Consider the following 26,863-nt stretch of genomic DNA (forward strand, 5'->3'; position numbering starts at 1 on the left):
GAATTTGTTGCTTTGTCAATCAATTATTGATTTCTAATCAACCATGCATTTAATAAAGCATCACATAAATAATAAAAAGTAATTCCCATAGATCCCCGTATCTTAGAAATAATTTATTGGAATTAATTTGCTTGGAATTTTGGCTATTTGGATGGTGATGTGAAATGGAAGATTTTGGAGGATGAAATGAATTTTATATCAATAATATAAATAATTTAACAAAGAAATAAATAGGATTTTAATTAATTAAAAATAAACTAGAATTACCAAAATAATATTGAGTTCTAGAAACTTATGTACTACATAAGCTCACTAACTCAATGTGGTAATGCCACTTATTAATTTAAAACTGAAATAATAATAATAATAAACTGTAATTAAAATTGATTATCCATAACGAGAAAAACTATAAAATCTAATTCTTTCGGATGTTGTCTCTCTTGTCTGCCGACTGCTTGTAGCTACCAGGGTCGAACTCAGGATCATCTACCTCCTCCATTGGTTCGGGTGACTCTGGTTTAGGCTCTACCTGCACAAACTCTCCCTCTTCCTCATCATCAGAAGAAATATCAATAATAATTGGAGTTGAAGGTGGATTTGGGTTAGAAATCTCCATGACTAAACTACCTACCTCCCTTTGCTCTCCATTCTCTGCTTGACCACCATGTGAAGAAGATGAAGAAGAGGAAATCTCTGACTGATGGCTAGGATAAAGGGGATCTTATCCCACCGGATTTTCATAATAGTAGTCATGGTATGTGTAATACCTCGTATATTTATACGTATTTTAATTAAAATAAGTATTTTGAGAAGTATTTAATTAAATTAAATTGTTTTATTTAAAGTATTTTTTAAATTTTCTCTCTCTTCCCTCTCATTTTCTCTTTCTAATTTTCTCTCTCTAACCTCCAATGGCCGGAGCACCGATTTCCGTTGTCTTCTTCGTCTTCTTTGTTGCATAAATCATTGTCCAGCAGAAGAAAGTGTAGACATTTACTTTTGGCCTCCTGTCTCGACAGGAAGTGCAATGACGATAAATAAAACCATCTTCGTGTTGGATCAAAGTGAAGAATACTTATGGAGAATTGGTTAAGCCACAAAACACAAAAGACTAGCCCGAATTAAAGATAAAAGCCAAAACAAAGGTCCAATTAACTAACCCGATCATAATTAGGTTTAAGCCCGTGCTTAAAACCCAATAATGACGGATTTAGGAGCGCCTAGGTTAAATTTTAATGCTGCCGCAGAAAAAGCCGCGCGCATCTCAAACAGTCGCACTGGGCTGCCGCGCGCAACTAATTCAGTTGCGCGCGACACCCAGCGCAACCTCCAGAGTTGCGTTGCGAAAGATTCAAAATTATACGAAAAAATATAAAATCGAATCTTACCATAAAGCCGCGTGCAAGACAATTAGTTGCGCTGCCCATAGCAGCGCAACCTAATCACTTGCGCTTGGATGCCGGGCGCAACTCATCCTTTTGCGCGTGACACCTGCTGCGGCAGAATGCTCGTAACCCTAATCCTAATCATTCCCTATAAATAAGAGCTTAAACCGAGGCTTAAATACAAAAAAATAACTTTAACACTCTGGCGAAATACTTGTGAACTTGTGCAACCTAGCCCTTCTTGTCCTAAACACTCACCTCTTTTGATATTTTGTTACTACGGTGGAGGTTCCCCAAGAAGAAGGAGTCCATAAATATTCTAAACGGAGATCTAGCAAAGAGAAGTGGTAAATTCCCGAGCACTTAGTTAAATCACATTTATTTTCTTGTTTAAAGGAACCCTAATTAATTAATTAGTGTTGTTTGATCACCTTTAGAATAATTAATTAATCAATTCCACATAGTATCTTGCGTTAAATAAAGATTAGAATTGAATTAAATAATTGTTGGTTGATCACTTAAGCCAAGGCAAATATTGTTTATTTTCTTGTCCTTTTCACAAATTTGATTAAATAAAGAATAACGACATTACAATGTAATTCCTACGTGAATTGGTATGTGTAAATAAAATCAACTGACATAGTTTTAGGTATCGCGTTGCATATATTGTTTGGTGGTGAAATTGTAAAAAAGGAAGAGCTAGTAGAGGCCGAACTAGGGCTAGGGTGACGATTCCTCTCTATAGGGAACGTTATTTTAGTACCCTCATTCCCGAACTCATTTCTGGTTTATAGAACAATTTGGGCATGGGTAAAATTATGATTCGTGCTAATTATTCCATGAACTCCACATGAAAGAAAGGCATGAACGAGGTTTATGAGTTTTCCTAAAACTCATTGGCGACTCCATACTTGTTTCTTATAAAAAAGCGTAATGATAGAATCAATTCTAATTCAAGGTCTCCCAAATAGTCAGGAATTCAAATCCTACTACACCCTAACAAGTGTAAAGTCCTAGGCTTTTAAAGGGCCATGGGCATTTAAGGAGAGGACCCCTTACGATGAGAACCCCTTCCTTATAGTGGCGACTCCATCGGGGACTTAGAGGTTACATGATTAGTTCGTAGTTATGATCCAAGGTTTCCAACACTAGGTTGCCTATGGGCTGTAACAAGAATTAACTTGGATAATCTGTAGTTAGAGAGCGAGACTTGAACGCATAATATCTTCCTTTTGCACAAAAGTAAAAACCAAACAAGCAACATTGCATCATGCATAAGCATAGCACACTTAAACCATTGGGGATTGGCTCATTGACTAGGGGTCGCCAACACTAGGCTTCTATCCCGAAATCAATAACAATCATCCCACCCATATCGCCAACAAAATGTTGGGAGGGCAATGCCATGAGTCAACACGTTGAGTGATTGATTTGTGCGTTGTTTCTTAAGATGTGGTACCTTTGGACATCCAAGCCTTTTTTAACCTTAGAATGGCATTGCATGCTTATGTGATTACGTGACTATATGCAACGTGTTAGGATAGTCTTCTTTTTTCTTTTTAGTTTGGTCTAGGTTCCCAATTACGAAGTTGTCTCTTCGTGATTTAGAGTCATATTCAAAGGATAGCAAAGAAAAAAAATCAAATTAAAAAAAATACGATGACAAAAAAATGCTCGAATTTAAAAAAAAAAAAAAAATCCTATGAGCAGGTGGCGCGCGCAACTCAGTGAGTTGCGCGACCCCTCCCAGCGCAAGAGATTCCGGTGCGCGCGCCCACTGAACAAATCAATTTTTATTTCTCAAAAAACAAATTGACTCGTCTGAACAATATCTTCATTGAAAAATTGTTAAGGGTGATGTTATCCGTTTGAATATATTTTGCGACTTTTATTTTTTTTCTCCCCTTTGAAATAAGTGTATCGATTTACTTATAATTTCGTACTCCTTTAGGGCCGGTTTCCAAGCTTGGGAAAGAAGACTCCCAGGCACTCGCATTCTACGTTTACCACCCGAATGTCAACCCCTTTCAAACCACTTTTCTTCGACAACTAATCCTAGTCCAACAACAATGCCAACCATCGAAGAACTTCAACAAGAGATTGTTCGTTTGAGAGAAGAAAAGGATCAAGAGGCAGAGGAGAGAAGAATTAAGAAAATGAAAAAGGCTGAAAAGAAAAATGCTGAAACCTTAGCCTTGCAAGAAAAGATGAAACAATTATCCATCAAAGAAAAGTCGTTGGAGAAGCTAGTTCTTCGTTCTACAATGGGGAACAAGTACTTTGACGCAGAAAAGTTTGCTCCTCCCGCAGGACTTGCTTTACCGAAAAAGTTCGTAGCTACGGACTTGCCAATATTTAAGGTGACTAATAATCCACAAAATCATTTAATGTGTTTTACTGGCACCATGGCATTAAAGGAAGTTGATCCTAAGCTTTATGCTTTGACTTTCCCTTTATCTCTAGACCCAACCGCGAGAGAGTGGTACTTTGGGCTAGATCCAAAATTCAAGGCAACATGGGAAGATGTAGTTTCGGCTTTCATTACCCAATATGAGAGTAAAGTAGAGTTCAAATCAACTCTATGTGAACTCGAAATGCTTAAGCAAGGCGACGATGAAGGTTTCCTTGCTTTCTATGGTAGATGGCGAGAAAAGGCATTCAACTTGCCCAAAGGCCACCTGAACTCGAGTTAGTACAAAAAATTCATAGACAATTGTCATGAAAAGTACAACAAGCATCTACGTTACCTTGGTTTAGACACTTTTCAAAAGGTCTATTCTGTGGCTACTAGGATTGAAGATGATCTTGCTAAAGAAAAAGCAAACAAACCTCATCATCATCATCAACCTAAGAATAACTACAAGAAGGGGAATGATAATGCATCATCCTTTATTGACGTATTTGCGACTACCACGCTATACAATAACACAAATCGATATGATGATCCTAGAAAAAGATGGACAAAAGAAAGAAAATTTACTCCATTTCCTGTAAGCTATAAAGAATTGTTAGAAAAATTAAATGAAAAAGGCTTATATTACTTGCGCCAACAGGGCCGACACCACCCACTCCACCAGAAAGAAGATTTCCTCAATGGGATGGTAATGCGTATTGTGCTTATCATAGAGGCGTTGGACATGATACTGAACATTGCTATGTCTTAAAGCACAAAATACAAGATTTAGTAGACGATGGGAGAATTCCCACGCCTAAACCTAACAATAATGCATCCCCCTTAGGGGTGTTTCACATCGATGAGGACCATATGGGAAGTGATATGTTCAATCCTTTGGACTATATCGCACCTATAGGAGAACCTCTATCCACAATACTCATAGGGGCAACTAATGAAGTATGTGGACTATGGGTCGACGACTTTCAAGACTTATATGTCTCTAAGTATGCCGCCGTCCCACCTCCATCTTGTTTACAAAATGAAACAAATGGAGCGCTTGATTGGGATCATTTCGTGGGGAATTCGCAAGATTTATCGAATCTTTCCTTGGATGAACAATGGCATCAAGCACAACTCATGGAACATCTTGAAATGGAGGCACATCCAAAGCCTCTAGAAGAAAGTTAATTTGTGAGTCCTACAACTAACCCAAACGAGATATATCATTTAACTCGTTCCGGGCGAGTCTACCAAGCACCACCTCCAAATGGATCTTCAACCACACAAAATCAAACTCAAGGTCAAGGTCAAGTACAAAATCCAATACCACCTCCACTTGAGGTGGAAGATCCATTAGTCAAACAACTTCGCCAATCCAAGGCGAATTTTAGCATTTGGGAACTCCTAATTACTTCTAAATAACATAGGAATTCTCTCATGAACGCTCTAACGACTTTGTATGTAAGCACAGACACAACCCCTCAGGATCTAGTTAGTTTTCTTACTAGTGAGAAATCCGACAAATCAATCATTTTCACTAATGATGATTTACCTTCAAAAGACACTACCCACAACAATGCATTATACTTAACCGTGGGGTGCAAGGGGTATAATATCCCTCTAACTTTGGTAGACAATGGGTCAGTTGTAAACGTATACCCATTGCGAACTGCAAAATACTTAGGCCTTAATCCAGAAAAAGATTTTCAATCAACAACACAAAGCATCAGGGCCTATGACAATTCGAGAAGATTAGTGTGTGGAACTGTTAAGCTATGAATTACCACATGCCCAATTCAAAAGATGGTTGAATTCCATGTTATGGACATAAAACCTACATTCAACCTTTTACTTGGACGTCCTTGGATACATGAGCTTGATGCAATACCATCCTCACTTCATCAAATGATTAGGTTGATCTATCAAGGGCTTCTTATGACTATACATGCTTCTCCACTCAAAATATCAATAAATGATCAATCACTCTTAGAAATAAACCATGATAATGATGAAGAGGACATGTGGGGATTCGCCGCGGAGCCAATCTACATAATTGAAATGGAAGAAGACTTTGAAGAACCATTCAAGCTTGATCCATATTCCACTCGGATAGTAAACAATATCTTACTCAAGAGTAGTTACTTTCATGGGATGCCTTTGGGCATAGGAATGAAGAAATCTCTCTTACTTCCTATCCCAAAGAAAAGCTTCTCCTTTGGATTGGGATATAAACCAACCAAAGAAGAATTGGAGTCTCACGATGAAAAAAAAAGCACGTAGAGACAATAATAAGAAAGGGATAATCACTTTACTCCCATCCTACCAACAAACCCTTAATGGACAATTCATTAGGGAGAGAGAAGATTACCCATGCTACGACTTTCTAGAACCCTTAGTTCTGGAAGGAATCAAGAAGCCTGGATTTGAAATATTTCATGATTTCTACTTCTTGGATGAAGATCTTAGTATCGTTAAATCAAAACACCTAACTCCAGGGTGCTATGATGGGCAAGCATTTAACTTGCTATTTGGACTAGAGAAAAATCATGTAGCTACAATGACCAATCAAAACGTCATTCAAGATGAAGCTTTTGACCCAACCTCGTTGATCACCCTTTCAAATGAAACTTTTGAGCATGGATGGAGGAAATCTTTCAAATGGACCAATCACAAAGGCGATAAGCTGAAAATCGTCACAGGCGAAAGGAAGATATGATGTTTGAAGAATCGGACGATGAATCTATTATAGACTCTAGGGAAGCTGAAAATCTAGGCCTTGTGGCAATTACTGATTCTTTATTTTCTAGTTCTAAGAATGAAGATCCCAAAAAGGATTCTTCTCTTAATGTATTCTCTTTTGATTTTAATAATATGAACTCTATTTTCGAGTATATTCCTTCTCTTGAATCTTTCAAATGTTATAACAATCAATCTAATGAAGATGATAACATTAATAAATTGGTTGAACTAATGAATGAACGAGAACAAAAGAACCCTATCGTTGAAGAAACTGAAATAGTTAATATAGGAACTAATAAAAATAAAAGAGAAGTCAAAATTGGCTTAACTCTAAATCCGAAAGAGCGATCGACCCTCATATCGACGCTCAAAGAATTCGAAGACGTGTTTGCTTGGTCATATAAGGACATGCCTGGAATAGATAGGGAAATTGTGGAACATACCATTCCCTTAAACCCTACCTCTAAACCAGTGAAACAAAAACGTTGACGAATGAAACCTGATGTCGCATTAAAAATAAAAGAAGAAGTACAAAAATAGTTGGACGAGGTTTTATTCGCGTATGTAATTACCCGGAATGGGTAGCGAACATCGTCCCAGTTCCTAAAAAGGATGGACGAGTTCGCATGTGTGTCGACTTTAGGGACCTTAATAAAGCTAGCCCTAAAGACGATTTTTATCTACCACATATTGATATATTGGTAGATGACATGGCTGAACATGCGATGTTATCCTTTATGGATGGATACGCAGGTTACAACCAAATTTTAATGGCAAAAGAAGACGAAGAAAAGACATGCTTTATTACCCCTTGGGATACGTATTGCTACACAGTCATGCCATTTGGTTTAAAAAATGCAGGAGCTACGTACCAAAGAACGGCTACGACTCTCTTGTATGATATGATGCATAAAGAAATAGAAGTGTATGTGGATGATATGATCGTGAAGTCCAAAGATAGAATGGGACATATAAAATCTTTACGCAAATTTTTCACTCGCATAAAAGAATACAAAATGCGATTGAATCCACAAAAATGCGCCTTCGGAGTAACTTCTGGCAAGTTACTCAGATACGTAGTAAGCACACGTGGCATCGAGATCGATCCCTCTAAAATAAAGGCAATTGTTGACATGCCTCCCCCTTAAACAGAAAAAGAAATTAGGGGATTCCTTGGCAAACTACAATACATTAGTCAATTTATCAACAAATTGACTATGACTTGTGAGCCAATATTTAAAAAATTGAAAAAAGAGGAGAAACATGAATGGGACGATCAATGCCAAAAGGCCTTTGAGAAAATTAAAGATTATCTCAAAAGTCCACCAATTTTAGCACCACCAGTACCCAAACTACCTCTTAGGCTATACATTACAGTTACAGACACAGCCACAGGTGCCATGTTAGCACAAGAGGTAGAAAAAGTCGAGCGTGCAATATATTACATAAGTAAAAAAATTCATTCAATATGAAACAAAATATAGCACCTTGGAAAAGACAAGCCTAGCATTGTGTAGACAACTAAAAAATTACGACATTATATGCTACCACACACTACTCATGTGATTTTTCAAAAAAAAAAAACCCCGATAAAGTATTTGTTTGAACAACCACCTATACAAGGAAGGATATCTAAGTGGTTGGTGATGTTGGCCGAATTTGAGTTAAAATATATTCCTGAAAAATCAATGAAAGGAAAAGTAATTTCCAACTTTCTGGCACAACATCCTATTCAAACAAGTCGTGCAGAAACTACTCATCTTCCGGATGAAGAGATTCTCATGACACAAGATGACAAATGGGTAATGTACTTCGACGGTGCGTCCAATCAAAAAGGATGTGGCGTAGGAGTGTTACTCATAAGTCTAGAGGGAGCACATACTCCAATCTCTGTTAAACTAGACTTTGAGGTTACCAATAATGCCGCATAATGTGAAGCGTGCATTATTGGATTAGAAGCAGCAGCTAGCATAGGTGTGCAAAAATTAGAGGTATATGGAGATTCCAGTTTAATTATAAATCATATACTAAAAAAATGGAAAATAAAGAACTCCACAATGATATTATATCAAGCACACCTAGAACAACTCATCGAGCATTTTAAACATATTGATTTTAAATATCTCCCAAGGGATGACAATCAATTTACCGATGCGCTAGCAAAATTATCCTCAATGATCAACATTCTAGATCACTTAAATATGATGCCATTATGCGTTGATAGAAGAGAAGAACCAGCAAATTGTAACGCAATAGAGGAAATAAATGACATCGAAGGAGACAGTCCCTAGTATGATCATATCCTCCAATATATTACCCATGGCACATATCCCGAAAATACTTTATCAAAAGACCAACGAGCCTTACGAACACTTGCGGCCCAATATAGTCTATTAAATGGTCAATTATGCAAAAAAGGACCTAATGGTCAAAGTTTATTGTTTATAGACCAACCTGAAGCCACACGCCTTATGGAAAATACTCACAAAGGTGTTTGTGGACCTCACATGAATGGTAAAATGCTTTCAAAAATAATTTCACGACAAGGGTACTATTGGTCCACTATGGAACATGATTGCATACAATATGTTAAAAAATGTCCAGAGTGCCAAATGTTCGCTAATTTACAACACCTTCCACCATCCGAACTATACAATCTCACTTCCCCTTGGCCTTTTTCAACCTTGGGAATTGACATAATTGGAAAAATCTCTCCAACAGGAGCAGGAGGAATGAGTATTAGTAGCCATCGACTACTTCACTAAGTGGATTGAGGCGGCTTCATACGTGAATATCACTTCTAAACATGTCGCAAAGTTTCTCAAACGAACCATATTTTGTAGATATGGAGTTCCACATGAACTAATTAGTGATCAGGGATCTCAATTCAAAGCTAAAGTCGAGACCCTCTTAACTCGTTATAAAGTAAAACATCATCACTCATCCCCATACAGACCTCAAATGAATGGAGCTGTAGAGTCGGCAAATATGGACCCTTAATCTTAGTAAATTTGCATCTTTTATGTGATTTCAAGTCATAACTCTTATAACTATGTAAATATGGGATGGTTTGAGAAAGAATGAGTTCAAAAGTTAAGAAGTAAAGAAAATAGGCATGTAAGAACCCATTTTGGCTTGAAATGGCTTCATTTTGAGGATATGGACCCTTAAACTTAGAAATTTGCTTCTTTTACGTGATTTCAAGTCATCCATATGTTTATTTGCTTTACTTGTAACATATGTTGTTGGTTAATTGTTTAAACTATATATTATTGTATAATGTCTTTCTTGTAGGAGAACTACCAGAAGAATGTTGAAGAAGCCACCACTCAAGGGATTAAAAAGAGTCCTAACGAGTTGTATTGGGAGAGTGTGGGTGGTCGCAACAAGAAAGATCGAGTGAGGGGACCTGGCCAAAGTGCAGAGATGTACTATGGCAACCGGACGGGTCGAGGTTCTAGGACTTCACAACAGTACACATCGTCCGTTGTTTCTCAGATGCAGGACCAGATGGACCACAGGGTGGAGGCTCTTCGTAATGAAATTCGGATTGAACTCCGGAGTGAAACTCGGAGTGAACTTCGGAGTGAAATGGAAGTTGAGATGCAAACCCGAATTCAAGCTGAGGTGGCGAAATGGAGAGGAGAGCCGAAGCGAGATGGAATGATTTCATGAGTCGATTCGCAAACAAAGACACATGTTCCACCTTTCAGCCTCAACGTCGAGACCCCAGAGATGACCTGGGTAGTGGAGGGGCAAGCTAGGGTACCCCGGAATTTGTGTATCTTAGCTTTGGTTTATGTAGTACGGACAAGTAGTTAATTAGAATTTATGTAGCGTTTGATTATGTTCTTGCTTTTGTAGAATTACTATATATTATATAGCTTTTGGATATATTAACTTAAGCATAGCTTTTGTGGAAATTTATATATTTATATTTCCAAAATTGGATTATGATTTTAATTTTCACAGGTATTAGGTGCAGGAATATAGGTTATTAATGCTGAACAACAAGAATTTTGGCTTTGTGAATTATATTCTGCGACGGAAATAATTAATATTAAGTTTGTCGAAATTGATTTGCGACGGAAAAAGAAAGAACAATCCGTCGCTGGAAGAATCACTAATGACGGAAAATTCCCTCGCAAAAGTTGAAAATTTGCGAGGGAATTTAATTCCGTCCGTATATTGCAAGGGAATTTTCCGTCGCAAATAATCTTATTGCAAGGGATTTATCCGTCGCAAAACAGCGACGAAATTAAATTCCATCGCAAATTCTCAACTTTTACGAGGGAATTTTCCGTCGTTAGTGATTCTTTAGCGACGGAATTTTCCGTCGTAAAACTACGACGGATTATACCTGAAAGTCAGATTTTGTTTTGACAGAAGATTTTCCGTCGGTAATTCCGTCGTAAAAGGTCTTTCCGACGGAATTTTCCTCGAAAATTCCATTTTTTCCTACAAAAGGTTTTCCGACGGAACGTTACGACGGAATTCCTTCGGAAATGCTGTTTGTGACGAAAATTGGCCTTTTTGCAAGGGAAATTTTCCGTCGGTAATTGACCTTTTTCTTGTAGTGAGAACAAATGGTAAATATGGGAAAACAGGTGAATATACCTCGAGAAAATCGCCAGAAACGCCCGGACAACTCGCACCACATCGAAGCTTGATGATGCAGTACTTCAAAGAATCAACTTACTTCATAAATCCCATCATGTCCGAGTGTGTAGGCTGAGAACAAAGAAAAATCAGTAACAAGCGGTATTAAAAAGGATGAATAACGTGTTAAAAAGCTTACCAGCTCAAACTTATCAGGCAGAGACTCTTGTGCCTGTCTAAAACCCTTTAGTGCGTCAGCAATATGATCCTTAGAAATACCGATCGACCGCGGGTACAGACAAATTGAGGCAGGACCTCAACCTTCCCCCTACGACGAGCAGTCGTCTGGAAACATGATCGAATAATTAGGTTATTCGACAGTTTAAACAGAGACTAGCGATAAAATTCTCAAAGGAAATCATACCTCGGGAAGACGGGGCGGAGGAGCCAAATAAGGAAGCAAGTCTTGTGAATAATCGCCCTCCATACGCACAATCTCTTGCCAAGGAAATGTGTAGCGCTCCTCCTGTTCATCAACGCCCCAAGCAAACGTGAGTCCAGCATCAATTCCGGTGGAGGCAAAGACACCACAAAGCGGTCAGCGCTGTGCTGACGAACAACGTGCTCCCCAAGATACCAAAAAAAGCGTGCGGCACCAATGAAAACAATACGGCACGCCGAAAGCTCTAAGGCCTCGGAAGATCAGACATCTCAGCCCAAGGCCGATACTGGATCTCAACAGCAACCTGAAAACCATAAAAAGTTGCAATAAATGCCAAAAAATAGCATCAAGGTAGAGAAGAACCTGCTGAAAGATCAATTCTTACACCAACAGAAAAAGTGCCTCGGCGCAGCAGCCCGCGCAGCGCAGATACGGATTCCACTCGTGACTCGCCTCGTTCATGCCAGCTGGCTCCAACAGGGAAATCATGGGCCGCTCCGTGACGCCGTCGAGGAGCTAATCTCAGAAAGTACTCATAGAACCACAGCTGCAATGAAAAATCATCACCTCTACGACTCTCCATAAATCGTAGACAGCGACAGGGGCTTAGTCATTCAACTGTCTGCAGCCATGACGTAGTGACGAGAGTAAATCAACATATCCAATGCTAGCCCAACTATAGGATCCTATCTCGCCGATCCTGACCAGAGAAGGAAGGTAGCAAACGAGCGCACGTGAACTCCTATCATAAGAAAGAGTCCCAGAAATGATAATAAAGATAAAGATCCACACTCGCTGCTCAGGTGTCGTCTCAGCCATGTCAAAGCCATGGGCAAGAACATAAGCCAACTCTTATCGCCCGCTCTTAGGACCACCTCGAAGCACCGACTGAGTCCTGATATGCTGAACGACCGGACCTAACAAATCTACTACCTCAGTCGCCCCCCAATTGAGGTCTGGAATCTGCCGTACGGCCCGCTCGATGAAGCGTAAGCCGCTGATCATGCTAAAATCCATAGGGGTCACTATCATCTCCCCCCAAGCAGGGTGAAAAGTGTTGGTAGTATCCCAAAAATACTCCAACAATGCACGAACAACTGTCGAACCACAACCTCGGGGGCTCGAAATCCTACAACCGCTGAATAGAAATCTCCTAAACCAGCAAACTCCCACAAGGCGTTAGTGACAGGATCCCTCGAGATAATCCTGTATAGCCGAGGAATCAAATATCCAGCTCCGGATCCATGATGGCGAAGCGTGCCATCGACTACGCCGGCAAGTGGACGGTGAGAAATGTGGTTCTCACGCCAGAAAACCAACTCGTCTGGAGTCCACGGAGGTGGAATCCATCTACCCCTACCTGTAGAAGGGCGAGGCTCAATCCCTAAGGCATCGTCTTCCATGCCCTCGGGAACTATGGGAGTGTCCTCTCGAAAAGCCTGACGCCGGCCACGAGTAGAAAGATCGCGATCCCGTCGTCTAGGAATGTTATTACACTCAAACAAAAATTGAGCTCCAAAAGTTCAAAAAACCTCTGAAGACAGTAGCAGAACCACCGCGACACGGTAGTTCAAGCCGTGACACTGTATCTCCGTCCATGTCGCGACAACCCTCTGACAGCAGCGACGAACAACGGCGGCAAAATTGAAACAAAAACAGCGGAATAGAAACGTCGTGACACGAGAACAGAAACCGTGACACGGTGGGGCTCTACGTGAGCCGATGTTGATAGGTCGTGGCACGGTAACCGGCGAAATTAAAAATAAAAAAAAATGGAGAAGAAAGAGCAAAAGGAAATTGGGGAAATGAAAATGGCGAAGAAGAAGTAACAAAATGGGAAAGTAGCAGCTCGAATTTAAAGCCAAAAAAGTAGCCGTTACGCGGCTCCGTTCCCGTGCCACTTATCCCGTTACCGCGTAACGGCGTTTCAGCACGTGGAATGGTGATGTTATCAAGGCGTGTTGAATTTTTCAGCAAAATAAAGGTCCCGCGTCACAGGGTTCTCCACCGTCTGATAGGACATGCCACCGTGACGCGGGATTTTACCACGTGACGCGGTGCGCAACTGTGTGTCATGCGCTCTTTAAAGCTCCTGGCGAATATTTTGGCATCTTTGACTAAGTTGGGATGATTTTCCGCAACTTTTGGACAGTTATTTTCTCACCGGAATTACGCGGAAAATTTTAATTGGTATTTAAAGGGTACCAAAATTACCAATTTACCCCTAACAAGCGTCAGGGTCACATTTTCGACATTTTAAACACCTAATATGGTCAGATAGTCGACTTGAACGTAAATCATCTACGACCCACGTTCGGAGACAATTGAACCATCATTATTTCATGGCGCAAGATTCTCGATGCATAGAGACATGCAAATTTCATTCAACAAGTTTTTTCCTCAAGCATGGAAAATTGTCGGTCATGTCACCTCTCAAAGTAAAGAAGTCAGCGATTATAGCAGTTGTCGGTTTTCCTCAAGCATGGAAAACGTTATCGGTGGATTTTTCTTCAAGTATAGAAAACCGCCAAGTCGGCTTTCCTCAAGCATGGAAAGCATTATCGATGGATTTTTCTTCAAGTATAGAAAACCGCCAAGTCGGCTTTCCTCAAGCATGTAAAGTATTATCGGTGGATTTCTTCAAGTATAAAAAAACCGCCAAATTATTCTGTTGGCTTTCCTCTAGCATGGAAAGTATTATTCCATGGATTTCTTCAAGCATAGAAAAACGCCAAAACCATATGTCGACTTTCCTCAAGCATGGAAAGTATCATCCGGTAGGTTTCTTTAGGCTTAGAAAGCTACCAAATTCATCAGTCGACTTTCCTCAGGCATGGAAACTGTTTCAGCAAAACGTGATTCGGTGGATTCCTTAAAGCATAGGAAGCTACCAAACTCATTTGTCACCGATACACTGGTGTCAGATACGCATTCTATCCCTTTACTCTTTTATCTCTGAGACTAACATTTTTCTGTAGGTATTGGCGTATAAAGAGTGATTTAGGATCGCCGAACGTCTTAAATCATTCTCCGTCCCTATCGACTACTTTGACTATCGTTTTTGAAACTGGCGTTTCTACAAACTCAGTCAAAGTGGGGGCTTCTGTAGACACCTAAAAATGTCTCCCCGAAACCAAACCTGATGATGAACAATTTTTCACCGCCATTATTGGTCGGGTTCAGTATTTAATCCCGAGAGTGCTTAAAAAATCGTATTTAATTAAATTTAGTTTTTAATAGTCCATGGATCAGTCTTGATGTTTAGTCAAAGCATAGTTTATTTTTATTTTTTGCCCAAACCATTTTATTTATTTATTTTATTTATATTTTAGCCCAATTAATAAAAAATAAATCATAAATGGCCCGAAATTATCAATCGGCACTTAAAAAGGCTGTACGAAATTAGGGCAAAAATGTATTTAGACGGAAAAATGGATGCAGGATTTTCCCCGTGACACGATGCCAGTGCTGTGACACGGGATACTCCCGTGTCTTTTCCCCGTAATCCCTTCACGCGTTTTACCTCCCGTAGGTCAGATATTTCCCGTTTCACCCAAAAATATCCCGCATCACACAAATTTTCACCGTGTCATGGCAATTTTTGCCGTGTGGCGGCAGTGTTTTTAGGGTTTTTTATCCATTTTAGGGTTTCGTGTGTTCCCTCTACTCATTTTCCCTATAAATACCCCCTCATTTCTGATGTACAGGGAATCAATTAACTTTCTTTTTCTCTCTTCTATGCTCTAGCCTAAACACTAGCCTACCCTTCTTTCAAAATTCCTTCCTTAAGAACTCCAAGGAGTCCGTACTTTACTCGAGGTTCTGTCCTTAAACTAAGGCGTGAAAGGTAGAAATGTTTGAGGGTTTGGCCCCAAATCAACTCTATTTAATTTAATTTTATTTAATTATTGTTTAATTAATTTTCCTTGAAGTTACTAACTCGTTTATTGTTTTATAGTTGCAAGCAAACAAAATCAAAGTAAGAATTATGTTCCTTTTATTTCTATTATTTTTCTAACGATTTTATATTGTTAGATTTATTGTTAATTGCTTCCAATATTAATGTATATTCTATTATATTTTTTAATAATCACTATATTGCATGTTAAAGGGGAATATGTAATTGAAAATCATGCCTAATAAGATAATTTGGATGTCCGGTTTAGGTTCCTTTTTAATCTTGTTGTTTAATCAAGTGATCACGATATTTTACAATTATATGTTTCATTAATATTAAACCAATTTAGATTAATAATAGTTTGAAGCGAATTGAATCTTTGTTTGCATGCCTTGAGATCGCAGGAATCACTTTTCACTATAAGAATCGAGTAGAGACCAATGCAGGCGAATGTGACTCCATGACTCACTTCATACCATCATCCCCGATCCTCCATTCGTGGTTCCGAACCATATGGAGTTAGTAATCTCATGGATTATAAATGGGGTGTAACCTTCACGGGTCAATCGTTGTTGCCTTTTGTTGTCCCTTAATCGTGGTTGCCTTAAATGATTTGTGAACGGTTTACAAGTTCCTTAAAAAACTTGTTGGCGGCTCCCTACTTTCCTTGACCCTAATCGTATATGTCAATTCCCACTTCCTATGAGTGCCAAGAATATTCACAGCATGCTTTAACGTAGGCGCACTTCAAACGATGCCTACAATAATGGAATTAAATGCGTCAAATGCAATGATTGGATCCAAAGGATCATACATTGTTGAAAAAACGAGCCAAATAATTAAACCAACCATCAAATTTCCGTGAATGGCCTATACATATGGATAGCCCTTTCAAAGAGCTTTCCAATGTTATATTATAAGCCTAATTCCAGCTAAAACGAAGAAGTTATGATCAAAACACTAAATCGGGCCTTTAAACCGACACCCTTGCACTCCAACGGCCATATCTATTGATCCATAATAAATTTTAACCTAATTTTAACGACATTGGAAAGTATACATTCAGATATTTCCAATGATATCTCACAAGCCTTAATCCAAGTTTGCAATCAAAAGTTATGAAAGTTTTAAAAACGCATTTTCATATAAGTCAAACCGCATCCCAGCGCAACTCGGTAAGTTGTGCGCGACTCATTGAGATGTGCGCGGAACCCAACGCGACTTAGAGAGTTGCGCACATCACCTGACAGCGCGGATCTAAAACCCTAAACTTATATCCCTACGCCTATAAATAGGGGTATTCGTTCAACCTGAAAAAGGACAGGAAAAATCAGAATTCTAAAAACCCTAAACTCTGAAATCCTTAATCTCTCAAATCCTCTTACTATCATAGTAATTTTCTTCTCTCTTTCCAAATACTTTCCAACCCTAATTGACTCCATTGAAGTCCTTGGAGGTAAAAGAAGAAAGAAGGTCCATAAACATCTAAAACGGAGATCTTTGCATAAAAGAAGAATGTTAGTTTCCTGAGCACTTAGATAAATCACTTTTCTTTTGTTGTTTAAATAACTTTAATTGATTTATTAGTGTTGGTTAATCACTATAAACAAACTTTTAATTAATTAATTCACATAGTTCTTTCGTTAATCAAAGACTAGACTGAATAATTAATTTATTGTTTTATCACCTAAGTCAAGGCAAATATTGTTTACTTTTGTTATTTCACGAATTTGATTAAAAAGAAAAATGACATTCGTTGAAATGTAATCTTTATGTGATTAACTCGTATAAATAAAATCAACTAACTTAGTTTTTAGGTATCACGTTGCATATATTGTTTGGTGATGAAATTGTGAAAAAAAAAGAGCTAGTAGAGGCCACACTAGGGATAGAATAGCGATTCCTCCCTAAAAGGAAAGTTATTTTAGTACCCTCGCTCCCGAACTCATCTCTGGTACACGTTGATTAATTTGGGCATCGGTAAACTTACGATTCGTGCTAATTATTCCTTGAACTCTACTTGGGAGAAAGGCATTAACGAGGTTTATGAGTTTTTCTAAAACTCATTGGTGATTCCTACTTGTTTCTTACAAAAAAGCGTGATAATAGAATCAATTCTAATTCAAGGTCCCCCAAATAGTCAATAATTCAAATCCTAATACACCCTAACAAGTGTAAAGTCCTAGGATTTTAAAAGGCCATGTGAATCTAAGGAGAAGGGTACGATGGGAACACCCTTTTTACAGGGGGGGGGAGGGAAGTGTGAATGTTGATAGCGGGAGGGGGAGCAATAGTTAGAAGACATGCCTTGAGACTATCTGTAGTAGGTCTAGACAATCGATTGCCAACATCTGGTTTAGGCGCAGGAACACTAACCTAGAGGGAAAAAAAGAATTTAAGGAGAGGATCTTCAATTATCAAAATAAAAATTTACCACTATGCATATTCTGTGAAACAAAAATACTGTACAAGAAATAAGGGTACAAACAATAGCACGTTCCATTATTTTTTTCTCGGGTATAGTCTCAATGCAAGCATAGTCCGGACACAGACTAATTCCAATCAATTACATCTTAATCATCAGATCCACTTAAGATCTACTCCATAAAACTTTAACTTAAAATATGGAGCAAGAAAAATCATGCCAATCATCATGCAGCCAGGCACAGGACAAGACAAATTTGTCCAAAATGTCTAACACTAACCATTCAATTATGGGAAAAATTATCACCTTTAAGTCTTTCACATCTGCATGGATCAGCAAGCTCAACATGAGCAACTAATTCTATTACATACGAGTAGTACTTACGGAATTATGTACTAGAGCATTCACTTGGGCCAATAAATTTTCCCCTGGAGGAACAGATAAGTATGGTCAGCTTCCACTACGTAGCATCTTTTCTGCTTTCATCTAATCACCTGGCATGTCCTCCCATAAAGGAGAGAACTAAATCTTTCATTCAGGGGTTGTTTGGTTCAAGTTAAGTACAATGTAAATGGTACAAGAGATGGGAATAACAGGCAAACAAAATGCAGGGTATACACTATACAGTCAAACCTAGTATTCCATATGCAAATACCCTACCTTTGATCATTTCAGTTGTTGTTTGCTATGATAAGGACTGAAAAACCCCCAAGGCATTTGGGCCAAAAAAACCTAACCTATATCCCGCTCTATGATATTTATGACACCTCCTTCCCTTTTTGACCTCCTTACATAATCATGTCATGTCCACCATGCCACCAGCACCACCATTACTTCATCTTTCTCTGCCCACAACCCCCACCAATTTTCTCCCTCACTTTCCAAAGACTAGCTAACCCATCACAGCATCGTCGCTATTTACCCACTCAACATGACCACTGAGTATGGGTAGGCCCAATCCAATAACAGGTTGAAACGAAAGCACCAGCTATCAAGTATCAACAAAAGCAGGAAAAAAGAGGCAGGAGAAAGACAGACTGGAAGATTTTCTTGTTCCAATTATATTATTAGATTCAATCCCTGAGGTTTTATTTTAAAGCCCTTATCACTACAGACATCATGATCAACACAGATTTAGTGTCAAAAGGTGATTATGTAAGGACTTCCAAACCTTAAGAAGAGCCAAGAGGATGTGCTTAGAGGAGGGAAACAAGGAAAAAGGAAAGTTTTGAATTTTATTTTCAATTAATTGAACATGGGTAAATGCAATAGATAAACTTCAACCAACACCCAGCAAAAAAAAAAAAAAAAAAAAAAAAAAAAAAAAAAATAGAGATTTAATTTCCTTTCTCCAATGATAGTCTTTTTGGTCAGGCGATAGCCTAGCTATTAAACTATATGGATGCAGGTGACAGTCCCCATTGGAAGCCCTTGCTTCAACTTCATCTTCTGATAAAACTAAATTCCTTATCAGAGAATTAGAGAGTATTCAGATTTCAAGAACTACTTCTTTATAGTATAAATTTTTTTTAACTTTTTTATCAGATATCTTTGAAGAGAAAAGGATTTAATTATATGCATTTAACCTGTAAATCAGGAGAAAAAGGAAGAATTAAAGGGAACTCAGTACTTTGCAAACTTCACGTGATGCCTCATTTCACATCTAACTATGCGCACAGTATATCCTTGAACTTTCAAATTAGGCATAATGTATGCAAAAAATGCAATGGTCTTCTAGTTTCTTTCGAATAATGTTGAAGTGGTAGAAGAGTTCTTTGTTAGTTATGTGACAATTTAATTTAAAGGTTTTGTTATTCATCTCCATCAATGCGCGTGAAATAATGTTGATATGTTACTTTTCCACATGCATTGTATTAATAGAACTTAACAAAATACTTATGATAAAAAGTTAAATAGGCAAACAACAAAAAGTTCTCCAACCACATCACATATTCGACATATTATGGTTCCAAACTAACAACACATTATGGTTACACATACATCGTTTGTAACATAAAAAGTAAGGGGTATACTGTGGACACAATTAGGTTGGAAAGGTATGACATGAATTTTGCAAAAGTTAAAGGAATATCTTACGAAATATCCCTAAAAAATCCAGGAAATAAACCAAATAGCAAAAAGATACTCCGCATGTATCAACTAAAAAGAGAAGGCACAGGTGTACCTCAGATGGAACACTTGACTTCGTGACAGAAGGGACATAATCTTCCTCCATTGATCTTCCAACATATTTTTGCAGTACATCTTTGCCACGAGAGGATTCATCTGACCATCATATTAAACGTGTAAGAAAACATCGGTAACAACATACAGAGATAGGATAGCAACCTATTCTCAATTAGGCATCCCTTCCCCCCACCAATGCCCAATCTCGAAACCACAGACTGGTTAAAAAATTATGCAACCAGTTAGGGATTTTCCTTTCACAACAAAGTCAGACCATCACACCTGGTCTGCTGCAAACTAGAAGGCCAAGGAGCACGGTGCCTTTATGTAAACAAAAATAATCACTCTAACTGAGAAAATAAGGTACCTTTATGCCCAGGTTGCAATTCTTGCAAACTTAAATTTCCACGCTGCATGCAAGGGGTGCCAAATGAAATATGTAAGCAACTAGCAGGAAGAGTTAATACACACAACAAAAAATAGCCTTCCAGGAATGCATAAACTAGGTAGCTACAAAGTCTTACAATTAATTTATCAGCATAACTTGTTTCAGATATACTATCAGAGAGCTCTTTGGCATGATGATGATCCTCTAAATTTCCTTGGTTCAGATTGGTCAACAATTAAAATGAGGATAATTCTGTCAGAAAAATATTAAACAGTATTTTCATATAAGAATTTTACAAATCCTTCCCCACATCTATTTCTTTTATATTGAATGTAGGTTTTACCATTTTATGATTTACCAAGTTAGCATCATCTTCATCCTCTTCAATATCTTCTTCTTCAAGTTCTTCTTTCTCAAGTAGTTCATCCAACCTGGACATTATACGGGCATATTATTCATCATCAACTACCCCAGCACTACTATTACCAATTTCAGACACACTAGGTGCATCGGCCTTTTCTAGACCTGAAATTCCATGCAAATTGAAAATGATAGATCCCTCTATTGACAATACTTTTTGTAAATGTGAACGCACATCTTATCCTCCATGTTACTAAAACTATCAGCATAACAAGCAATGGGAGAGACAATAGTGAATCAAACTATACAACTCATATGATAGAAGTCAGTGAATCTCTGTTAGCAAGAATCGGCATGTAGCATCCATATATTCACCAAAACAAAAAAAATAAAATATTGCAAATATAAATGCATCAATTCAATTAACTATACATCTGAATAGAATTGCAAGTTTGATATTTAGAAAACATGTTTTGGTACTTGATGCAATCTTAGAAAACTAATCAGAAACGAAAAACTTGACGGTGTTCTGCACTGTCTGGTTTAAAATCATTTACTTTCATCCCTAAGTCACTAAAAACTCATATAAAGGATATTTTAGGCCACTCCACACACAGTGACACATAGACACACGGAAGACCAAAGGCAGGGACAGAGATAATAAAAGAAAATCCTTTGTTGAAATTAATTTTAGGGTAGCAGATTATAAAGGTCAATTGGTCACATGAAGAAACATCATCCAGCTTTTAGTTAGAGCACACAGACAAGGCTTTCAAACAATTATGATGTTGACTTACTCAATAATTAGAAGAAAAAAAATACGTCAAGCACAAACATAAACAAATAAATTTTCCAATAACAAGATACGAAGTGTTTATAGTTTGAACAAAAAAAATGTCCATAGTGCACAAGAAAGGTTTTGGCAATAGCAGTGAGCTATTGTTGAATCAGCAGATAACTATGGAAGCATGCAAGTTAGCATGTCAAAAGATGATGCTACCATCAAAGATAATCATTCACTTTAAGAAAAATAATTAGCATAATTTGGACATACTTCCTCCAGAATCTTCATCATCGCTACACTCTTCCCTGATCTCCACAAGCCCCTCCTGCAATAAGCACAGAAAAGCTGAACTAAGAAGATACAAATCAGTCTAAAACAAACAATAAAGAACAAGTAATACACAAGCAACTGAGTCAAAAACTTACCACAGCTTCTGCAGCAGATCTGTCTAAAAATGAGGCCTCGGCTTTAAGATCTTCAATCACAGCCTTAACAGAACCAACTTGCGACTCCAACGTCTGCCCTCTTCTTTTAAGAATGTCAACAGTTTGTTTGGTTGTTCTATCAGAAAAATAACCCTTTCCTAGGAGAACCTGATACCCACTCAAACAAGCTTCTCTTAGTTTATCCTTCTATGTAGGAAATCAACTCATACAAACAAAACAAAAAACAAAGGTTTTCCAATCACTATCAAACACATATACTCCATCTACAAGAACATTAGGTCAGTAAAACTTCAACAACAATAATGAACAGTAAGCCGTGTATCCAATGGGTGTATCGTACCAACAAGGTTAGTCACCGTCACCCCTTTACGAAATTAAAATTTAAGTGATTTATGGTGACAAACAATGACAATACACCGGTGACCCTTTGTCGATTCCAAATCAATCTTGGTTCATTGTAATAGCAAACTAGGCCAACAAATTTTCATTGCATATATCAGCAATTCATGGATACTCAATATCAAAAAAACTCTAAATTAAAGCTTAATTTGAATTTGTTTGCTAAAAATATAGAATACTTTGCTCAAATGAGAACTTGCACACAATAATTGCAAACCTTATTCAAATCAATCAAAATTGTCAACAAATAAGCTGAATCTTTGCAAAATCGCATATTTAAGCAAAAAATGTCGCAAATTAGATCATACAACGTGAGTATAGTAACTTAGATAATCAAATTCCGAATTAAATCATCAATAACTATATCTAAAAGACTCACCAGCAATTACACGTGTCATCTCTTGATGTGTCCTTTAGGGTTTTTTTTGTCTTAATTGTTAAAAATTAATTATTTTCTAAATCTTTACTTTTAGTTTGAATAAAAAAAATCAATCACAACACTAGGAAAAATATCATAGATTATAATACATGCATAATAATAATAATAATAATAATAATAATAATAATAATAATAATAATAATATTATAATAAACATTAACTAATAACTACATGAATGATATACTGATTGATTACTAATAATTTTTTTCATATTTATATAAGATATTGCCAAAACATTTTTTAAAACATACTGTTAGTCAATTAGAGTTCTTAACAAGAGAAATTTTGAATAAAGAAGTAATACATTATTCAGAAGATATGGATTAATATTGTAAATGGCTTCATTTGAGATAAAATAATAGCGTGATTTTAATAGTGAGTACAAAAGGGAGTTGAATTATTTCGCGAGGTAGATATATAGTTTTTAAATTTTTTTTAATTAACAAGAAAATAACGGCACCGCACTGAAATACATAAATATAATTATATGATCAAATGCATAAAGGCTAATTGGATCTTCCGTGATTATTTCAATAAATATTTTGGTGGTTTATTTCACAATATTAGTAGACAATTTTCTTACACTAAATTTTTTACACTAACTAAATAGTGTAGAATTGCTGAATTGATAATTATTCTAAAAACTACCATGCGTGGCACGGGACCTAATCTAGTAAAACAAAATAACAAAGCCAAATTACCAGGAATTCATTAGTATGAACCAAACGACCTGGAAAGAACGCCGCCTTACCAAATTTAACCTGAAAAATAAAAAATAAAAGTAGATTAAAAAAATAAACTTATTATTTCACAATACCAAATAATTAGCCCAAAAATAAAAGAAAAAGGAAAAGGAAAATTGAAACACTTGGATGTGGTGGTGGAGTTGATCGGGGAGACGTTACGAGGTTAATGAGGTTAGTATTGTCGACGACAAAGCGTCGGAGGTTGTCGAGTTCTTTGCGGTTCTCGAGGATTTTGTCGTTTACGAGTTCGGCGGCTTTGCGAGCTTCTTCTGCTAGGAACATTGATGACAGTGACGCCATTGTTCCCTTCCCTTTCTCATGAACCGCCATTGAAGAGAGAGAAAGTGATTGAGTAAAAATGTTGAAGGAAAGGAGGATTTCTCCCGCACCAGAATTTTAAAAAGGGAAGAACGGGGAGTCTACTAAAACTTTGAAGCAAGAGAAGGAGGAAAAAAGATTTTCTTCCGTTGCCGGGACTTGAACCCGGATCTCTTGGGTGAGAGCCGAGTATCCTGACCAACTAGACTACAACGGATTTATTGTTAACCAAGTTTATATTTTCTTTTTTAAAACTTATGGAGTGTTTGGTATTTGAGAATGAGAATTGAGGCACATAATATTGGAAACAAAAACTTTTGCATGCCCCCGGTTTACAATAATTTTATTGTACATCGAATATTTTGTGAAAAAGTGACCCTTTTCTTACAAAAGTGACCCTTTATTCTCAAAAGTGACCCTTTTTTCACAAAAATGACCATTTTTCACAAAAATAACCTTTTTTTTCACAAAAGTGACCCTTTTTCACAAAAATGACTATTTTTTCACAAAAATATCCCTTTTTTTTAACAAAAGTGACCTTTTTTCCCACAAAAGTAATTAAGCTACATATGCAAATTGCAAAACAGAGTATCAAAATATCACTAGTTTTTTTTGTTTTTTTTTCAAAAGTAAACCATATTATGTTACTTTGATTCGGAAATTTCTGCTACTACTTTTGATATATTACTATTGCAACTATTGTTACTCACAACACATAGGATTTGGCATCGTTACCATCGACAGAAGATTTGGCATCGTTACCATCGTTACCCTCGAAAGCAAAGAAGAGCTTGATGCCGCGATCGAGGGAATAAACGGTCAAACACTCAACAACCGTCAGATGATTGTTGACGAGGCTCAAGCTCGCGGCAGTGGTGGCGGCGATTGTGGCTTCCCGTAGTGGGTGAAAAATAAGTGAGGAGAGAGAGAGGCTCAAGCTTGCGGCAGTGGTGGCAGCGGTGGTGGCTTCCATAGTGGGTGAAAAATAAGTGAGGAGAGAGAGAAACTGAAAAAGAAAGTAATGAAGAGGGCTCACGTGCTATTGATTTACAATAGCATTATCGTACATCCGATTTTTTTGAACATTTGTGTATTGGAAATTGGTTTATGGTAATTTCATTGGGAATATACTAAAATAATTCTCAATCCAATGTTTGACATGTTTATAGGATTATGTTGGAAATAGAGATAATCTATAACTTTATACTAAAGGCGAAATCAGGAATAACACATGTCATCTCATAATTAAAAAATTTCCCTCCAAAATTTTTTTTTTTTTTTAACTTTTTATTTTTTTGGTCAAAGCTTCTTAGAAAAGTTTTTAATACAAAATACAATAATATTATACATTTCTTATTTGATAAGTATATTCCATTTGTACACAATCAAAAAAAGATATTATTTTTTTATACAATATTATGCAATAATATTGTGTTATCTATAACTTTGTAATGTAATTCATAGATAGTTATTTTTATTAGTCATGCATATACTATTCTCTCTGTTTTCTTTAGTGTGATAATGTTTTTTTTTAATTTTGTTTGTAATTAAAGAACTTTCATCCTATTTTGCAATTAGGTATAATTTTTTATTATAAAATAACAGTGTTAAACTAATGATAAGTATTAAAAATTACCGTGCATGGCACGTGATTTAACCTACTTTATCAAAATAACCATATCCACTCCTTTACTCTTCCTTTTCTTTAGTGACAATATAGTCATTTAATTCATTTACAATTTTCATTCACAATTACATGTCCCCCTTTAAACAATGAATCATGGAAAATGTTGGGAAAATTCTCCATTACGAACCTACCTCCTTTTCGCATTCCCATCAAACAAATATGGAAAATGTGATGAGGTGGGAAATAAATTTCCATTCCACCCTCATTTCCCATCAAACAAACATCCCCTTAAGGTAAATTAATAAGAGAGATATGTTAGATTTCGGGAAAACTCCTTGGGTTGGAGTGTGTACCATTGAATAATATATATAGTGTTACAATACTAGTCCTAATCCTGTTAGGAAACCTAGTATGATAAGAATACAAACTATATCACAAATATATACAAATATATCCTAGCTCTGCGACAAATATTATCATAATCCTATAATATCTATCACAACCCCGCAGTCGTAGCGGGAGGAGGGCGAACGCTAAGACTGGACCTGAATTCCAGATATAATTCTCGTGGTAGGCCTTTAGTGAAAATGTCTACGAACTGATATCTGGAAGGAACATGCAGAACCCGAACCTGTCCCAAAGCAACCTTTTCTCGAACAAAATGAATATCCATCTCCACATGTTTGGTGCGTTGATGTTGTACCGGGTTACCTGAAAGGTAGATTGCACTGACATTATCACAATAAACAATAGTAGCCTGCCGTAGAGGACAATGTAACTCAAGTAGGAGATTACGGAGCCAACATGCCTCTGAGACAACATTTGCGACGCCTCGATATTCTGCTTCTGCACTCGACTTAGATAAAGTATACTGACGCTTAGATGACCAAGACACGAGGTTGTCCCCAAGGAAACAACAATAGCCCGATGTGGAACGTCGGGTATCGGGACAACCTCCCCAATCAGAGTCAGTGTAAGTAATAAGTCGATGAGAAACAGTCGGATATAAATGTAAGCCATGATCAATGGTACCCTGAACATAACGTAGAATGCGTTTCAATTCCTCAAAGTGAGGTTCCCAAGGATCATGCATAAAAAGACACACCTGTTGTACCGCGTAGGCAATATCTGGCCTAGTGAAAGTGAGATACTGTAGAGCACCTGCTAGACTGCGACAAAGTTGGATCCCGAACCGGTGGTCCTGCATCTGCACTAAGTTTTGAATTAGTGTCAACAGGAGTAGCTGCAGGTTTACATGAGCCCATACCTGCACGCTCTTAAATCTC

At 37.4% G+C, this 26,863-nt stretch overlaps 1 long non-coding RNA gene and 1 other non-coding gene across 2 annotated transcripts; both read right to left on the minus strand.

Annotated features, from left to right (window-relative positions):
- Window positions 1-20,067: 20,067 nt before the first annotated feature.
- On the minus strand, window positions 20,068-24,012 carry LOC145567423 (uncharacterized). The gene is made up of 6 exons (XR_014095625.1): window positions 23,755-24,012; window positions 23,588-23,647; window positions 22,028-22,195; window positions 21,873-21,927; window positions 20,438-20,480; window positions 20,068-20,169 (listed from the first exon to the last, which is right to left on the minus strand). It is a non-coding gene; the product is annotated as an uncharacterized LOC145567423 (long non-coding RNA).
- Window positions 24,013-24,094: 82 nt separating this feature from the next.
- Window positions 24,095-24,167, minus strand: TRNAE-CUC (transfer RNA glutamic acid (anticodon CUC)). The gene has a single exon. It is a non-coding gene; the product is annotated as a tRNA-Glu (tRNA).
- Between the last annotated feature and the right edge of the window lie 2,696 nt (window positions 24,168-26,863).

This window comes from Chenopodium album, chromosome 11 (assembly GCF_948465745.1).
Source record: "Chenopodium album chromosome 11, dcCheAlbu1.1, whole genome shotgun sequence".
In the NCBI taxonomy this organism is placed as follows: Eukaryota; Viridiplantae; Streptophyta; class Magnoliopsida; order Caryophyllales; family Amaranthaceae; genus Chenopodium; species Chenopodium album.